The sequence below is a fragment of the Myotis daubentonii genome, chromosome 3, assembly GCF_963259705.1.
Source record: "Myotis daubentonii chromosome 3, mMyoDau2.1, whole genome shotgun sequence".
Classification (NCBI taxonomy): domain Eukaryota; kingdom Metazoa; phylum Chordata; class Mammalia; order Chiroptera; family Vespertilionidae; genus Myotis; species Myotis daubentonii.
Genome location: NC_081842.1, coordinates 64856964 through 64875086, shown reverse-complemented (window position 1 = coordinate 64875086; position 18123 = coordinate 64856964). Strand labels below are relative to the sequence as shown.

The window sequence follows — 18123 nt, the reverse complement described above, 5'->3', positions numbered from 1 at the left end:
CTCAGTCATTGGTTCAAGGCTTAGAACAAAGTGGGAGTTGGGGGGAGGTGTACACAAGTTGTAAAGGGCTGACATCATCGATCACACCACACTGCAATGAGCTCTTTCAACCAAGGTTGTGTTCGAAGGAAACATGGCTTTTTTTTTTTTTGAGAAACTGTCACTCTTCTCCCCAGTGTATGTAGAATTCTGTTCACAAAGGTCACGTTCAGAACCCTATTTTGCAGTTATGGCTTCCTTGTTCAGTGTGAAACTCCATCTGAAACTCCATCAGTCACTAAGACTTCCAGGCCATGGGCCAGATCCATGAGAATGTGCTGCTGATGGTGCATTTTCAGTAACACTGGCTTAAATAGTTGGGATTGACAGGCTTGTTTAATTCCCTTCATGAAGGGAGTGAGGAGATAAATAATGAAGAGGTGGAAGAGGAAGAAAAGGAAAAGGGAACAGAGAAGGTACAGTAGAAAAGAGGTTGAGCAGGGAGAGCTTGGCCAGAAAGGACCATGGACTTCAAATCTAGCTAAATTAAGTCCACTCACCCCCAAGTTGCAAAACCCCACTGCTGCTTGGGTTACAATAGAGCAGCTGGGAGAGGGCTAAAGAACATAGTTCTGCCGTTCCGGTCATCCTAAACTAAATGGTACCAATTAATAGCTCTGCTCAAATGCCACAAGCTGTTTCCCTTTTCTGGAAATTCCCTGATGGCCATATCAACATACCAGACAGCACAGAGACAAATCCATTGTCTAAATATGTCAACTAAGCCTGTTAACTAGGCTCCCCATAGAACACACAGCCTCTTTGATAACAGTCTGTAACACAACTGCCGGGAACACTCCAAACTTAAGTCTTCTGTCAATGTCTCTATTACTAGCTTTGAGGGAACTTTGTAATCCCATGAATAAAAAAGGCAATGGTTATATAAAATAATTTGTTCTGAAGTCCTAAATATTATCTAGCAAACACTTCTAGTAAAAAGTGTTTTAGAATAAGTTTATAAGTATATAGCTGCATATTCTATATAATAAAGTGCTAATATGGTAATTAGACTGGATGGCAGAACGACCTTCTGGAAGGACCTTCCAGAATGACCAGTGGGCAGGGGTTGGGCTGCGGGGCTCTGAGGCAGCTGGGGTGCAAGGGCCAAGCCCCTTGCATGAATTTCGTGCATTGGGCCTCTATTTATTTATAAAAGGCTTTTTTCCCTTCCCTTATGTTTGTTTCCCCTTTTCTTGTCTCCATATTCAAGCAAGTAGTCAGACCTGACTTCATAGGTCACAGAAGTGGAATATGGTAAAAATGGAAACAGAAACCTCTGAAAGGGTAATAGTCCACTATATTGGATTAGATGGACAGGATTTTTGTATCTATGGACTGAGAGTCATGTCAACTAGCTGAGACTAAGACTCTTCTAGCTAAACATAAATGCCCAGTTGGTGTGGCTCAGTGGCTGAGCATGACTAGGTCAAGGTTCTGGGTCAGGTCACATGCTTGGGTTGCAGGATCAGTCCCTAGTAGAGGGTGTGTAGAGGGCAGCCAATCAATGATTATCTCTCATCATTGATGTTTCTCTATCTCCTTTTCTCTTCCTCTCTGAAATCAATATATTGTAAAAAATAAAAATAAAAGTAAACATAAATACTCTGAAGACTCATGGCAGCTCTGACTGTTGAGGCCAAAAAGTTGTAAGCTCTTTAAAAACTGTAGTGCAGAGGGGAAATTGACAGTAAGACATGATTATTGATTTTGAGTATAATGATGTATTGAAATAAAAAAGAGTTAAATAAGATTTCAGAATGTTTTAGTATTTCTTTCCTACACCGATCAACCTTATTCCGAAGTGGGTGCAGATGTGAGTAAAAGAAAAAGAGAACAAGTATGGTCATCTTAGAAATGGCTAACAACACTGAATTCTTCCCAACTCCTATAAAATACCTAGAAATGGTAAGTAATAGGTCCCAAACTTGCATTTTGAATGTCTGATATAAACCAGTTCCAGGAGAGAAAAATATAATTTTAGCAGCAGTACCACCTAAGGCCCTACCAGTTTGGGAAGATAGCACCATAAGAGTAAACATTAAGGTGAACTAGAGAAAATAAAACAATATTTATTCGGTTTTGGATCTGGGATTCTTCTATGTCAATGTATTAATAATTTCATTTCTTCCTGATAAGCAGATAATAAAACAGATCTTTACAGGATGGCTTTTCAAACCCACATCTCTAGGAAGAATTTTCTCCATTCCTATCTGAGGATAAAGGGGGAGTTTTCCCTTAAATGCCCCACCCATAAAGCAGGAAGATCATTTTTGCTTCTCCCGTGATAACTCATCCACTCTCTGGCTGCCTCCATCACAAGCATACAACATACATAGCTGTTTCACTAGAATGAGGAGTCTCAAAGTGCAACTCAAATGCAGGAAAGAGAAACTAGCCTGATGAAAATGTAAACTATTAAATAACATCTTTGAGCCCTCCTTCTTGTCATTCTGCCTTTATCCCTTGCATCCTCTAGTTGAAACTCTTGTACTGTATTTTTTGTGTGTGTATAATATGCTATTTTTCCCCCTAAAATTGTTAGATTGAAAATTGACTGGCATCTTATACACAGAAGTCAGCCGAGGGGGGAGCTGTGCCCCTGCACAGCTGCCTATACCTTGTCAAACAGGCTTCCTCCAATCATGAGCCTTATTGTTACTGATGTCAGCTGATGCCATAATTGGAGGTGGAGGTGGAAGAGGTGAGTGCACAGATGCAACAGGGACTGGAGTGTTCTGAGCCCATAAAGATGTCAAAAAAATAAAGAGATAAATACCGGTAAGCGATTGTCTTACTCTGCAAAATTCAAACTGAATGTAATCAGCTATGCAAAAGAGCATGGGAACAGAGCTGCAGAGAGACAATTTGGACCGCCTCCCACTGAGTGTATGACCAGACAGTGGAGAAAACAGGAAGAACAACTCCTTAAGATGCCAAAAAGAAGGCCTTAAGAGGGAAGCTCAAAATGTTTAAAATATTGATTTAATTTTGTGTTGGAAAAGTGGGGGCATCTTATACACAGAAAAATACCGTACTTCCTAGCACCTCATGCTAGATGTTTTCACTTGCATCCACAGGGGACTTTGCCCACAACGTATTGTCTCTCCTATTTCACTTGAGAATTTCTCATTAATCCACTGTGATTTGAGAGGAAATGGGAGCTTTGCTGTTGCTGGAAAGCCAGAGAACCGCAGTGTAAATTGCTCTGGAACCACGCTTTACTTGTGAAGCCCCATGAGCCAGCCCAAGGTTGGGCAGGATTAGTTACTCCATACATGTCGAAACACAAACAAAAACTAGTCAGGTTCCAGACATCTGATAGCTTAAGAGAACAGAGCAAAGTATTAAAAAGTGGCTAAGCAGTTCTGTAAGAGAAGCTGGTGTATAATTCCACTCCCCTTTCCTCCCCCCTCCATTGCTATTTTTTAATTTTTTTAACTTATCATTATTGTTGAAAGTATTACAGATGTCCCTCTTTCCCCCCAACTCCTCCCACCCTTCCTCACCACACTATTGTCTGTGTCCATGAGTTATGCATATATGCATGTACATTCTTTGGTTAATCTCTTCCCTCCCCCTCCCCCCCCCCCTTCACTCCCTTTTAATGATCCTAATAAGAATACTGGGGAAGGGCGGATGTGCTTGGTCCTCTGCTCTACAAGGCTGGGCGGGGCACCTCTGGTCATGTCCTGAGGATGTATCTGCTGTGTGCAGTTATTATTTCAGAAAAAGGTGCAGAGACAACAACAGAGCCCCTGGTGGAAACAGAACAATGCCATTTCTTTCATCTGAGCAACTGCAATTGCTTGTTTCAAGGCATAGAATGTGTTGTGTTAGTCTTGAGTCACAAAATTCTAAAATGCACTCAGATTCTCTTGTTCCTCACCCTTTGCTCCAAAAGTGTCTGCCTGTATGGGAAACACCTTTTTTTTTTTTTGCATTTTTTCAGTTCACTCTGACCAGCTGCTCTTAACCCAAGTGTCCTGTCACCATTTCCTTTCACTCGCTCAGCCTTAGAAGGCTCTCAGGCCTTAACCTGTGGTTCAGTTCTCTGTGGAATGAAGCCCTGTGGCTACAACTTGGGCTCTTCTCTTGTTCCTATCATTTTCTGCCCTTGTATAAATGTTTACTTGAAATGCAAATTTCAATATTCTGCTGTTTTAAACATCTCAACCTATTTCCACAAGCTTGCTCACATCGCTGAGTGTTATATTTATTCTGGGATCAGTGTTTAGTTTAAATCCCCGTTTGCTTAATGTGCTTTAGTGTCTCCTGGCAAGATGCAGTTACCAGGCTCAATAACTCCTCGTCCCCCTTGGTGTATGCACCTTTCAAACTCCTTTGCATAACATGCTTATCTCTTTAGTCACTGTTTACTTGTACATATTCTTTTAATATTTTGTCATAGAGCTAATGGCAAGAGGAAACTGTTCTCTTCTGAGCTTTCCTGACACAGAGGAAATCAGCCAGGAATACTCCAATTAGAGTATGCCAGGTGCTGCCTTCCAAGCCAGTGCCGTCAGAGTACTGACCCTGCTTCGGTGAAACTTGTAGAGATCACAGCCAAAATGTTGGTTTGTTTAGATTTCCAAGGTCAAGCAGGAGTTTGTAAGCAAGCAGCTACTTACAACTAAATACATTTTGCCCTGGCTGGTGTGGCTAAGTTGGTTAGGCATTGTCCCTGCACTGAAAGGTTGCCTTTTAGATCCCCAGTCAGGGCACATGCCAGGGTTGTAGGCTCTATTCCTGGTGGGGGGCATGCAGGAGGCAGTAGATAAATGTTTTTATCTCACATCGATGTTCTCGCCAGCTTTCATCCTCTCTCTATAAAAAAATCAATAAAATGAAATTCCATGGCACTTCCCTTTCTCACTTTCTCCTGTTCTCTGTCCTTTCTCTTCCTCTCCCCTTCCATCTTCTCTTTTCTTCTTCCCTTCCCTTCCCTTCCCTTCCCTTCCCTTCCCTTCCCTTCCCTTCCCTTCCCTTCCCTTCCCTTCCCTTCCCTTCCCTTCCCTTCCCTTCCTTTCCCCTTCCCTTCTCTTCTCTTCTCTTCTCTTCTCTTCTCTTCTCTTCTCTTCTCTTCTCTTCTCTTCTCTTCTCTTCTCTCTCTCTCTCTCTCTCTCTCTCTCTCTCTCTCTCTCTCTCTCTCTCTCTCTCTCTCTCTCTCCTCTCCACACATACACACACACACACACATTCACACACACATACACACACATTTACACACACACATTCACACACACACACACAGCTATTTATTTGCATATAACCTTCCACTCTATCTTTTAGGAAACAACATACAAATTCACTAGCACTCAAATATTTGCTCACTAAATAGAGCAGACCTATTTTTGAAAATTCCCCAGGACATGACAACCAGTCCTTTATTTTTTTTTTAAATTAAGAGCTTACTACCTCAATAATAATTATGGTATTTGTTGTTCTTTTCTTTTATTTGAGATACAACAAATGAAATATAGGAAACTTGTGAAATTTGAGTGTTTTATGACTTTGAAAAGCTAGAATCCCAAAGATTGTTATATGTTAGAAAATTGATGAATCTTTTTTTTTTTAATATTCTGAGAAGAGTCTTATAAATATAATATCTCTGTAGATCATTTTTTCACTGAAAGGAAAATGTGTGTGTTTGAAATGGGGTTGACATTCCCTTTACTCACCTAAATTTGAGTATTTACAAGTAGTGGCTGTAAACACAATAGTTATAAACACAAACACATACAGATTAATGAAAAGCAAACAAGTGGAACTTGTTTTGCAGATTGTGTATGTGTGTGCATGTGTGTGTTTGTTTGGGTATGTGGTTGAAAGGGGAGTGAAAAGGGTGGATAGAAGCAAGCTATAAACGTCTGTCTCTAAAAAGAAAAGAAGATTGTGAATCAATTATGTCATTTGAAGTTGCCTGTGCTAGCTTCAAATGCAATAACAAGTTTCTGTTCTTACAGTACATTTCACGTTTTCCCCCCTAAGGACATACTCAACTGTTCCTGTTTTTATTATTTCCCTGCTTCTTCTTCTTCTTATTTTTTTTTTGCACTTTACATTCTACACAAACATACTAAAAACAAAATAAAACAAAAAAATGAAGCTAGAGAGAAAGAAAATAAACCTAGAAAAAAATGCCTGCAATGGGTTTTTATATTTCCTACCATGTCTTTCCAAATCCTTTGAAGATTTTGTTTCTCAGCTTCACATCCCACCTGAGAGATCCTTTAGATAGAGCAGTGGTTCCCAACCTTTTTTTGGCCATGCCCCATCTAAGCATCTCTAAAATCCTGATGCCCCCCCCTTGACATATAGTTCTTATTATTAAAAAAAAAACAACGAACTCCTATTCACATGGAGACATTCCAAAGGGCCATTAACTTGATCTAATAAGCTTCCAAAGAACATGGCATCCATGAAAGAAAAAAAATAAAAGAACAAAAGTACAGTTGAAGTACTGAGGAAGAAATCACTAAGAAATTGTTAATAATAATATGAAGTGATACAAAAAATAGCAAATAAAGTTTCAAAATGTATAATAGAGAACTGAAATGCATAAATATGTCACAATGTATATTTATATGCTATATATGAGGTCCCCTAGAACCATAAAAACTGCAAAAAATTCACTGTTAATAAATCGTTCTCAAATTACTCCCCTTAAAAATCAAATTGCCCCCCTGTGTGATGTGTGCTCCACATTGGGAACCACTGCTTTAGAGTTTGATAATGTTTCTGACCAAAGGCTGAATCCACTCTTTATTGCTACCTCTCATCACCCATCAAGGGAGGCATGAAGGGTGAACTGATTCATGATTGAAAGAAGGCAGGTGTTGAGGACAGGCACAATTGCCAAAAGCAATAATCATAGGAAATTGGGAGACACAGAGAAGAGCAAAGAATGAAGAGAATGGAAGGGGGGGGGGCAAAGAAGTGACATAATGTAGATGAATTTAAGAAAGAGAAGAATAAAAATGAAAAAAGGAAGTTCTCTAAAGAGTCATTTGACTATTAAGATATGCGAGCTACTTGGAAGAGAAGGGGTAGGTTACTCTGCTGTAGATCTGCTTCCTGATCAAATAGTAAGACACAACAGGGTGTAAAAACTGGCCCCATGCCTTCTGCAGCCCCAAAGGGTGGAGTTAGTACCCAGAAACCGGAGGCAAGCACAGTGCCAGGAAAGATCCACAAATGGCTTTGGCTCTACGAATAAGCATGGGCCAAATGAAGGATGCCCTGGCATTATTTTCCTGGCATCCAAAGAGATTCAATTCATTATTGCATTTTTCCTTCCACATACAAAAATCAACAAGCTGACAGAGTTTGAGCTCAGCAACCCACTGGAGGCTGCCATCCACACATCCTTTCCAGTGGGCCATGGCATTTTGTTATTGTAGTAACACCTAACCGTTACCACTTACTTGGTGTCAGTATTTAGAAACTGTTCTGCCCTTCCAAATGGTAGGCTGGAAAACAGGACCCCCTGTGTTTGGTTCTCTGAAGAGCAATTATATTGATAATAGCTATCACTCCATTGTAGGGGCCACATCTGGTTTTGCTCATCATTGTACCCCATTGTGCAGCACAATGTTGGATGCTGGTATGTTCCATAAATATTGCAGAATGACTGTTGAATGAGTTACCACTTAAATAAACATGTTCTAGGCACTGTGCTGGGTGACTTGAATATTTTCTTATTTAATTCACAGTACTGTTAAGATTGATTAAAGACAAAGAAACACAGGAACCCGTTTAAAGTAGGCCCGTAAGGAATGTGCCCACGGTGATAATGTTACTAAGGGAGAGCCGAGGTTTGAACGAGGTCTGTGAACTTTTGAAGCCCATGATCATAAGGAGGCGTGGCGACTTTCATCATTAGAATGCCAGGAGGTACTAGAGCTGGCTGAGCTCTTAGCCCTCAGAATCTGCTCGATTTCTGTTTCTGCTTATACCGGGAAGTCAAGAACAGGACAGGTGGGGCATTTCCAAAGCAAAGAAGCTCAGTTATAGACAGCCATCAGCTTTGAAGTTTGTACTCTTCACTTAATTTCTTTATTGAGAAAATCAAATAAAGCAATAAGTGAGAAAAAAGTTGGTATTTAAAAGTTTAGTCCCACCCACTTATTTACAGAGCCCCCCCCCCCCCAAGGTAAACAACAATATAAAGCATTGATACACATAAATGCCAGCAGCCAGCAAAGGAGCTACAGGAGCAGTGTAGAGTGGACTTACATTAGGAAAGACTTCCTGGGAGAAGTGAGTTTTCAGGAAGTTGAAAATCACCAGGAGAGAGAATCAGAGTTGCCTAGTTGTGAGAGGGTGTGGCAGGCTGGAATGCCAGCCTGAAATAGAGCTCCCTGCACAGGAGAGATAAGCAGTGAGGGGACAGGGAGACATACTCTAGGGTGGGAGAGGTGGTGTGAAGACTGAATTTGCTGTGTTCAGTACCTTTGCATCTCAATAATGGTACAGTGAAACCTTTCAGCATCCACAAAGTACTGAGTAAAATTGACATCTTGTATAACATCCTTCCCTCTCTCCTCCCTCCCTTCCTGCCTTCCTTTTCTGGAGTCAACATGTATAAGCAGGGAATCCCATGGAAATTCTATTTGTTTAAAGTCCTTTCTGTATCAACACCAGAGACACTGGGTGAGAATTTATTGGCACTGAGACCTAACATGTACTGTGATACGCCACCCTGTGACTTGCTGTGAAAGTGAAGATGGTTCTTCAAGGATGTCCAATAGTCCTCATCAGTCCTGAGCAACAGACAGTGGCTGCCTAGGGCATGATGCTGAGAGGGACTCTGAGGTAGAGCCTGGGCTCAATGGGAAAGAGGCACAATGTCCGTGAAAGCAGAGGGAGTGTGTGCCCCACACTAGGACCCTCACCGCCCTGGGGTCTCCTGTAGTACACTTGAGTTTTCTTGGGTATGCAGAAATCTATTCTAAATGCAGTGTGTAGGTTTAAAGCTAGTGTCTTTCTGGGTTTGAATGCTGTTGGTACTTCTAAGGCAATTAGAAAGGAGTGTTTATTTTCGAGTGGCGATAATGAGCTTGACTATTGATGTGGTTGGTATCAGTTTTTCTTAGAACATCCTGGGGAGCACATTCGATAGGCACTCAGAAATATGGAGTTGCTAAGAAACTGGGGTTAAATATGGATTAACTGTTTAATATATGTATTGATGGTCATTCAAACATGGTAGTAGGGACTGCAGAACATTTGTGTGATGTAGCATGATGTCACAGGGCAAGGACTCACTGTCTCTCTTCATTTTTATTACCTCAGGGGTGTGGGGAAGAAGAGGCCAAGAGTTAAAACTGTAAAAAGAAATATCTAGAAGACTCCTTTGCAGTACAATAGAAGTGAAAACTCCTGCAGCTGTTGATTATTTTCTAGACTATTTCCTAAGAAGGGGGTAGGGCAGAACAAAGAATCACTAGTCTGAGAGAGCAACAACCAGGATCTTTCACCATTGTTGTCAGAACCATAGGGGTATTCCACCACCTGTCATTAGCCATTCTGCCTTGGCTGAGGATTAAATATCAAGGGGTATGAGACCAGCGGTTGCTGTTTTCAAAAGTCATATAAATCAATTGACATTTTGTAAGCGAATGTGTTAAGCTCAGCAGGGCGATTGCACCGTGGAAGGATTGGCTGGTACAGTTTTGTGGCTGCCACAGTAGCCTTTAAAGGTAATTAAAACAAAGCAGGTGATAACCCCATCTTGCCCTTAGCCCTTTCCTTCCAGGCTCAGATGCTGCAGTGACCTTATTTGGACTCACCCCCAAATCCCAGCCTCACTTCTTCGCTAGACTCACTGCTGAAGGAGCTGTTCCATCCAATTTAGAAAACTGTTCTCGCTTAAAGTCAATAAATAAGTAATGAAGAGAAAAGTGGGAGTAAGGTGGGGGGCAGAGGGGAGGCCAGAAAAGGAAATGGTTTGAGCATGAGCTAAAGTGATAGTCTTAGAATGTTCCCATTTAACAGAAGGTGGGCAGCCTTCTGTTGCTCAGAGATCAACACATCAACACTAATAAAAGAGAAAAATGGTAATTGGCGTACGAGCTACCCTTTTCATTGGCTAATCAGGGCTATATGCAAATTAACTGCCAACTGAGATGGCAGTTAACTGCCAACAAGATGGCGGTTAATTTGCATATGTAGGCACAATGCAGGGAGGCGAAAGGGAAAGCAGGAAGAAGCCCCCTGCCACTGACAGTGATCGGAAACCCAGGGGGGAGCTAAGAGCTGGGGGGCAGGGCAAAGGCGGCCCTGGGGCCCCCCAGCCATGATCGGAGAATCAGGTGCCTTTTCTGCCCTGGCCAGTGATAGCAGGAAGTAGGGGTGGAGCCAGCGATGGGAGCTGGGCACGGTGGAAGCTGGCAGTCCCAGGAGCTAGGGGTCCCTTGCCTGGGCCTAAAGCGAAGCCCACGATCGTGGGGCCGCTGCAGCTGCGGGTCCCCGCTGCCCGGGCCGGACGCCTAGGCCAGAGGCATCAGGCCTGGGCAAGGGGCCGATCCTGCGATTGGAGGGTGATGGGGGTCAACGCCTGAGGGCTCCCAGTATGTGAGAGGGGGCAGGCTGGGCTGAGGGACACTCCCCACCCCACACACACCCAGTGCATGAATTTCGTGCACCGGGCCCCTAGTATAGTAATAGGAAGGAGTCCAACAACTTGCTTCTTGTACTTAGACCCAAATGAATGAATCAATCACCACCATCAACTCTCAGTTTGGATGGCGGCCCTCTGTATACCAGCACCCCTCCATCTTGGTCCTGGGTGTTCTGGGCTTTCTGTGAAGCAGACGGATGTCAGTGGGAGTGAAGGTCCCAGCAGCAGCAGTGTTGGGAGTACACATCCGGGGGGAGTGGGAGAGACCAGAACGAGCTCATGTCTGCTCTAGAAGTCAGTCCTCTCCCGGGCTGGGCTACACGCCCCTGGAAGGCTGCAAGGCCAGTGGGCCAAAGCTTAATAGGAAAACAGCAGCGATTTGTCTCCACTGCTATTTATGTTTCAAGAGCATGACAGGCTGTCAGTACAAGTGAGGGTCGCTAAATTTACTGCCTTTCAGATTACTGCCACAGTCTCTGCCTTGACAAGTCACTTCATTTAAAAAGCACCCCATGAGGACGTTTCCTCTATTTATTTTTAAATAAAAACAAAGGCAGGGGGAAAGGGCCACCACAGAGGTTTAGTTTAAAATGAAGGAAGCCCACAAAACTGTCTTAGCCTGATTGGGGGAGGGGGACTTCTTTCACAAATCCTCTCGAATTAAAGTGGCAAGTGAGGGAAAGGGGTACCCCGAAGTTCTTGGTTTGACTGATTTGTGGGCTGGATGGTATTTTTATGGGGGTGGTGCTGGAGGTAATAAAATGAGTTTTTATATCTGTCGACTTTGAATGCTTCAAGGACATTCAAGTGGAGATTCCTTTTAAACAACTGAATATAAATGAAGAATAAAACTACTTATTTTTTTTTTACTTTTTATTTTCTTAACTATTCATTTATTTTCTGAGGTCTTTATAGACTGGAGAAATTATAGACAAGAAGAATAAATTAGCCAATTAGGGGGTAAAGGGCATAGAGTTGAGGTATCTCCAAATGTCAAATAAGATTAATAATTCAATATATAATTTTTTAATGTAAAAAGACCTAATACTTAAAATATACATTTAAATCGACTGATCTGAACAGTAGAATATGGCTTCTGAGTCCCATTATAAACAGTAATTTGACAAATATCAATTTGTGGCAGCCAATAATTTAAACAGGAAATACAAGAAACAGAGGGAGTAGGAACAGATATTATTCCTATATCTTATAAAAGTTGCATTCTCATCAGGGATAAGTGCAGTTAAACAGCTCTAGAGGGCCTTGCCTTCTTTCCTGTGAGAGCAAAATGGATTAACGGACTTGGGAATTACACTTAAACTTTGTCTAATAGTTTCTATTTAAAACTATTAATCATATTTCCTCAATGATTTTAAATTCTAATCCTATTTACAACTTGGTTTGTTTCTTGATTCTGTTTATTCCTGGACCAGTCTCTTATGATTTTAATTACATTAGCTTTTTTAATAGTTTTAAATTAAGGATATGAATAGTTATTTTTCAGCATTTTTCTGATTGGTTCCATTTTTTTTTTCCAGATGAACTTTAGAATTATCTTCTGAATAAAAAAAAACACACAAATATCTGGTCCTTTGACCAGGTTTATATTGGATTTAGAGATTAATTTAGAGAGATCTAGCTTTATAATCTTGATTCCTTCTATCCAAGAGTAAGATATTACATTTAGGTGTCCATTATTCATCCATCAATTGTCTATTTTTTTCCTAATTCCTGAGAATATGCAGTAAGCTTATTCTAATATATTTTATATATATTTTTTATTTTTAATGAATAGGGTCTTTTTATAAGCATGTCAAACTGGCGGCCGGCAGGCCACATGCCTCATTTATTTAACTTGTCATATTTAGAAAAAAAAAAACACAGTTTTGCATGCCAGTTCTCTAATTAGCTACCTATTGAATTATCTTTTTCTTTTATTGTAGCTAAAATGGTGTGGAAATAATGGGCTATCCTATCTTTTTAAAATCAAACCCTTACTTTATTCACTGAAACAAATTTAGAAGGATCAAATGATTTCAAATTAAAATTTAAACTGTAAAAGTACTAAAAGAAAATAGAAGTTTGATAATATTGCAAAAGGGAATATCTTTCTAAGAAAGTCATGAAACATAGGAGCATTAAAAAAAATAGATTGGTTTGACTATATAAAAAGTAAAAATTTTTCCACAGTAGAAAATCTTCATCCCCAAAGTCAATACATAAGTGACAAGATGAAAAATGTACTTATAATATACATGAAAAAATAGTCAAAATCCTTAAAAAGTTGATTTTTCAGTCAGTAGGCTGGTCCAACCATTTTGGGAGAGAGTTTGACAATATCTACTAAAGCTGAGAATGTGTGCTGTGATGCTCACAGAAGCATCAGAAACACCCACATTGTGTCAGGGTAAATAAATGGTTACACATTGATTTAATAGAACACCATGAAGAAAGAAAATGAATAGGTGGCCGCTAAAAGTGGCCACATGGGCAATCTCCTAAACATAAAGTTTGTGAAGTAAATAAAACAGAATAAATACAGTATAAATGGAGTTGCTAAGAAACTGGGGTTAAATGTGGATAAAGTATAAATTTCATCATCTGAAAATTATAGACAAGCAAAACTAATCTTTATTTTCCAGGAATGCTATATAGTTGAAAAAGTATAAAGCCAAGCAAGAAAATGATTGTCTTAAAATATTTAGCTTTGTTATACTTAGCACTTATCAAGTGTTAACTATGTGTCATACTTTTTATACAAATGTATTCACTTAAAAATTAATTCATGTAATGTAATGAGAACTAGTCATAAAAATATATATTGATTATAGAATACTATATATAGAATACTATGTATAGAATATGTGCATTTGTGTGTGTATACAATAAGTGTACATATTCTATAATCTCCTTTGTGTTTGAAAGTTGTGTACACACATAAAGGCACATATTCGTATCTATGCTTTTTAATACACTTGATATATATTGGACAATATTAGTAACAGTCATGCTTCTGAATTATGGAATCAGAGTGTCAGAAGTGTGTGGTCAGGGAATTTTCCTTCATTTTATGCTTTCCTATACTGCTTGAATTTTTGACTCAGATCATATATTTTATATTAGAAGTTTTTTAAAAATGAAATTGGATTTAATACTTTCAGTACAGGGGAAAGACATACCCAGCCTTGTGGCTGTATCCTCAGGGCAGGTTTCTCATAATGAATAAGAAAATCTCAGAGATTTTTCTATTTCTGGCATAAGGAAAGAAGAATTAATAGAGAAATAAGACACCAAAAACGTAATGACAGGCGGAATAGTAGCAAGGAAGTTGACATTATATAAAATCATAAAAATTCTCTAATTGGCTGGATAATATGGAGTTTTAATGACTGTATGTGGGCATTGTCTCTTTTACCCTACCTCCTGTAGTGTTCAAATGTGGCCATTAAAGAATTGTGACCTACAGGCTCAGCCCACTCAGCCCTGAAGCAGTGAGACTTGAGCCTGTTGAGAGGGGTCTGGACATAAGAGTGCTGATCCTGAAGGTGGAGGTATCTATATGCATACTCAGTTGCCTTTTCTCTTCCGACTCTCCAGCCTTTGGCACTAGTTTGCTTGAATGCTCTTCAGTTCTTATCACTGGCACTCAGATTACACTCTGGCCCCCAGATGCAGCTAAAATTGGGCTGCATCATGAACTTGATTCATCATCCAGTTGTCAGTATCTCCCTTCCTCCAAGGCTGAAGTCTCCATGCTGAGTTTCTATCACTGATTAATAGTCTACTAGCCTTGATACACACCATTATCCAGAAATCTGTGCCCTACTATTGTCATAGCCCTTTGCACCTGCATATTCTAAAAATGATCCCAACTTGAGTTTCTTTAATGATATGAACTATGAGTCCTCCAGGAAAGAGGAGGAGACCTGAGATGTGCATAGACAGAATTCATCATCTGCCCTAACAGGTTTGGCTCAGCGGATAGAGCATCGGCCTGCGCACTCAAGGGTCCCAAGTTCCAATTCCAGTCAAGAGCATGTACCTTGGTTGCAGGCACATCCCCAGTGGGGAGTGTGCAGGAGGCAGCTGATCAATGTTTCTCTCTCATTGATGTTTCTAACTCTCTATCCCTATCCCTTCCTCTCTGTAAAAAAATCAATAAAATATATTTTAAAAAAAGAAAGAATTCATCATCTGTCTTAGTTTGTTTTTCCTGTTATAATCCATTAGCCCATTCAATACTCAGCTTATCTTCCTTTCTTACAGGGAACTTCTAAGTTTGCTAGTGGCTTACGCCACCCACAGCTTAACAGGCAAAAACTACAGAATTTTTCCCTAAGAGTATACAAGTAATAGGGTCTATATCGAGAGATCAGGTGATAACTAATACCTGTCATACAAAAATATCAGGCTCAGTATTTCTCCTACATTATATAGCACAGAACTTTGTATCTCAAACAAGCACTTCAATGTACTCAATCATCTGTTTATATCAGACAACTCCCAGCCCTGTGTTGAAGCTGTTTTGTCTTGTTCTAGGCAGCTGGTCAGTCTGCCTACACACTCTGCCCCATCACATCCCGTACCTACCATGTAAGGATCTCACTGCAATCACACGGAATAACTGTCCAGGGATTCAATTGCTAATGGATTTCAACCTAGGATTGTCAAGTGCTTGTTTAAGACATTTGATAATTCTAAGGCATGTTGTTATGAACTGAATGTTTGTGTTTCACCAAATTCATATGTTGAAATCTTACCCCAATGTGATAATAATAGAAGATGGGGTCTTTGAGAAATGATGAGGTCATGAGAGCAGAGCCCTCATGAATGGCAGTAGTGCCCTTACAAAAGAAACCCCAGAGCCCTTGCTGGTGTGGCTCAGTTGGTTCAGTATAGACCCATGCACTGAGAAGTCGCTGGTTCGATTCTGAGTCAGGGCACATGGTTGGGTTGCAGCCTCCATCCTCAGTAGGGGGCATGCAGGAGGCAGCTGATGGATGATTCTCTCTCTCTCTCTCTTTCTCTCTCTCTCCCTTCCTCTCTCTCTAAAAATCAATAAAAATATATTTAAGAGACCCCAGAGAACCCTCTCTCACCCCTTTTTCCAGGTGGGACATAGGGGAAACATGGCCATCTATGAACCAGGAAGCAGGCTCTCACCATACACAGAATCTGCTGGTGCCTTTACCTCACACTTCTCAGTTTCCAGAACTCTGAGAAATAAGTGTTTGTTGTTTAAGTCACCAGTCTATGGGACTTTGTTATAGCAACCCAAACTGATTAAGACAGCATATCTACTCAGTACGCTACTATCCATTTATTTAACCCTTTTCAGTCCAACGTGGAGGCTGACTCGACAGACCAGGCGCTAGGAGCAGGTCCAACATCGAGGCTGAGGTCGACACCACAAACCAGTTCAACATTCAATCTCATCAATTAATTTGGACCAGACTGTTTGAATTCCAAAAATAAAAATTGGACTGCAAAGGGTTAAGAGTCTCTGGAGTCCATCCAAGGATCACAATTTAGAGCAAGCCACTTGGACCATAATTATTTGTGCATGTCTTAGGAATGGCTTTGCTGAAGTGAGGCCACAGGCTTTTGTATAAAAACTACAAAATTACCCCTTTGAACACTAATCTACACTAGTAATTTTCTATCCACACTAATAAAAGACAAAGATGCTAATTGACCATACCTTTGCAATGCCCCAAGCCATGCCCACCAGCCAATCAGAGTGACTATATGCAAATTAACCCACCCAAGATGGCGGCTGGCAGCCACGGAGATGGAGCAAGCAGGAGGCTTGGTTGCCTGGGCAATGGAGGAAGCCAAGCTTCCCGCCTGCAGAGAGCTGTCTGTAGCCTCTGCTCATGGCAACAAAGTTTCAATTATAGAAGACAAATAAATCCCAGATACCTGTTTCCAGCCAGCCTCCACTGGGACCTTTGGTGGTTGGGGGCTGTGGCCAGCCTTCAAACAGCCATCAGCCCCTCACCCAGGATGGCCACACCCTCATGGGGTGAGGGTTCCCGCTAGGGCCTTAGCCAGCCTGAAAATGGCTCTCAGCCCCTCACCCAGACTGGCCAGGCACCCCAGCAGGACCCCCCACCCTGAAGGGGCTGTGGCCAGCCTGCAAATGGCCCTCAGCCACTCACCCAGGATGGCCAGGCACCTGAGTGGGGACCCCCACACTGAAGGGGCTGTGGCCAGTCTGCAAACAGCCATCAGTCCCTCACCCAGGCTGGCCAGGCACTTCTATATAATAAAAGAGTAATATGAAAATTGATCCTAACAGCAGAATGACTGGGAATCACTGGTCACTATGACACACACTGACCACCAGGGGGCAGACGCTCAATGCAGGAGCTGCCCCCTGGTGGTCAGTGCGCTCCCACATGGGGAGCTCTGCTCAGCCACAAGCCAGGCTGACGCCTTCCAGTACAGCGGTGGTGGTGGGAGCCTCTCCCGCCTCCTCAGCAGCACTAAGGATGTCTGACTGCAGCTTAGGCCTGCTCCCCGCTGGCAAGTGGACATCCCCCAAGGGCTCCCAGGCTGCCAGAGGAATGTCTGACTGCCAGCTTAGGCCCCATCCCCCATGGTGCGGGCCTAAGCCATCAGGTGGTCATCCCCCGAGGGGTCCCAGACTGTGAGAGAGCACAGGCCGGGCTGAGGGACACCCCTGAGTGCACAAATTTTTGTGCACTGGGCCTCTCGTGTATTTCATAAACTTTAAACTACATTACTCAATATCCTTCATAAATAAATTCTATGCCTCAGATATTTGCAGAAAATAAAGTCTCCTCAGATGGATATTTAAATTCGTACTATTATTTTCCCAAATAAAAAACAACAACTATGTGAATTAATTTCCCTCTTTGTTTTCACTTTAGAAAAAGTATGCAAATATTGTGCTCAGATATGGTGATCAGCTTATCTCAGGTTCCTGTCAGCATCTATTCCAGTGTTTCTCAAAGTGTCACCTATATAAGGATGTCTTTGGGAGCTTATTACATGGGCAGATCATTGAGCCTTTTCATAAAATTACTGAGTCAGAACCTCTCGGGGTGAGTCCCAGGAGTTTAGAAAGCTCCCAGGTGATGCTTGGGCATACCTACATTTGGGAACCATCCATCTGATCTTAAATAGTCTTAGATCCAGAGGCACATCCCTTTTCTTCTCTCAAAAGACTTCAATTAACCCTGGCTGATAGATATAACATTGGCTTGGGATAGGGGATCAATCCTGTTTTTAGGTCATGGAAGAATTAGAAGAAAAGTTAAATTATCATGATAAGAATCAACATTCTGCAGTGAACTGCATACTCGATTCCCATTCCTGAGCTAACAATTCAGCCTCCATTTGTTGGTATCACTTTGTGTCACAGACTGATTTCATATGCTGTATAGATGTATTCCTTTCTTTTTACAAATGAAGCTACTTAAGTGTAGCCAAGTTAA

At 41.4% G+C, this 18123-nt stretch overlaps 1 protein-coding gene across 2 annotated transcripts in view; it reads right to left on the bottom strand.

Annotated features, from left to right (window-relative positions):
* The window catches only part of LSAMP (limbic system associated membrane protein), a 651671-nt gene that overhangs the window by 52947 nt on the left and 580601 nt on the right, over nt 1-18123 (bottom strand). The window lies entirely within an intron of this gene.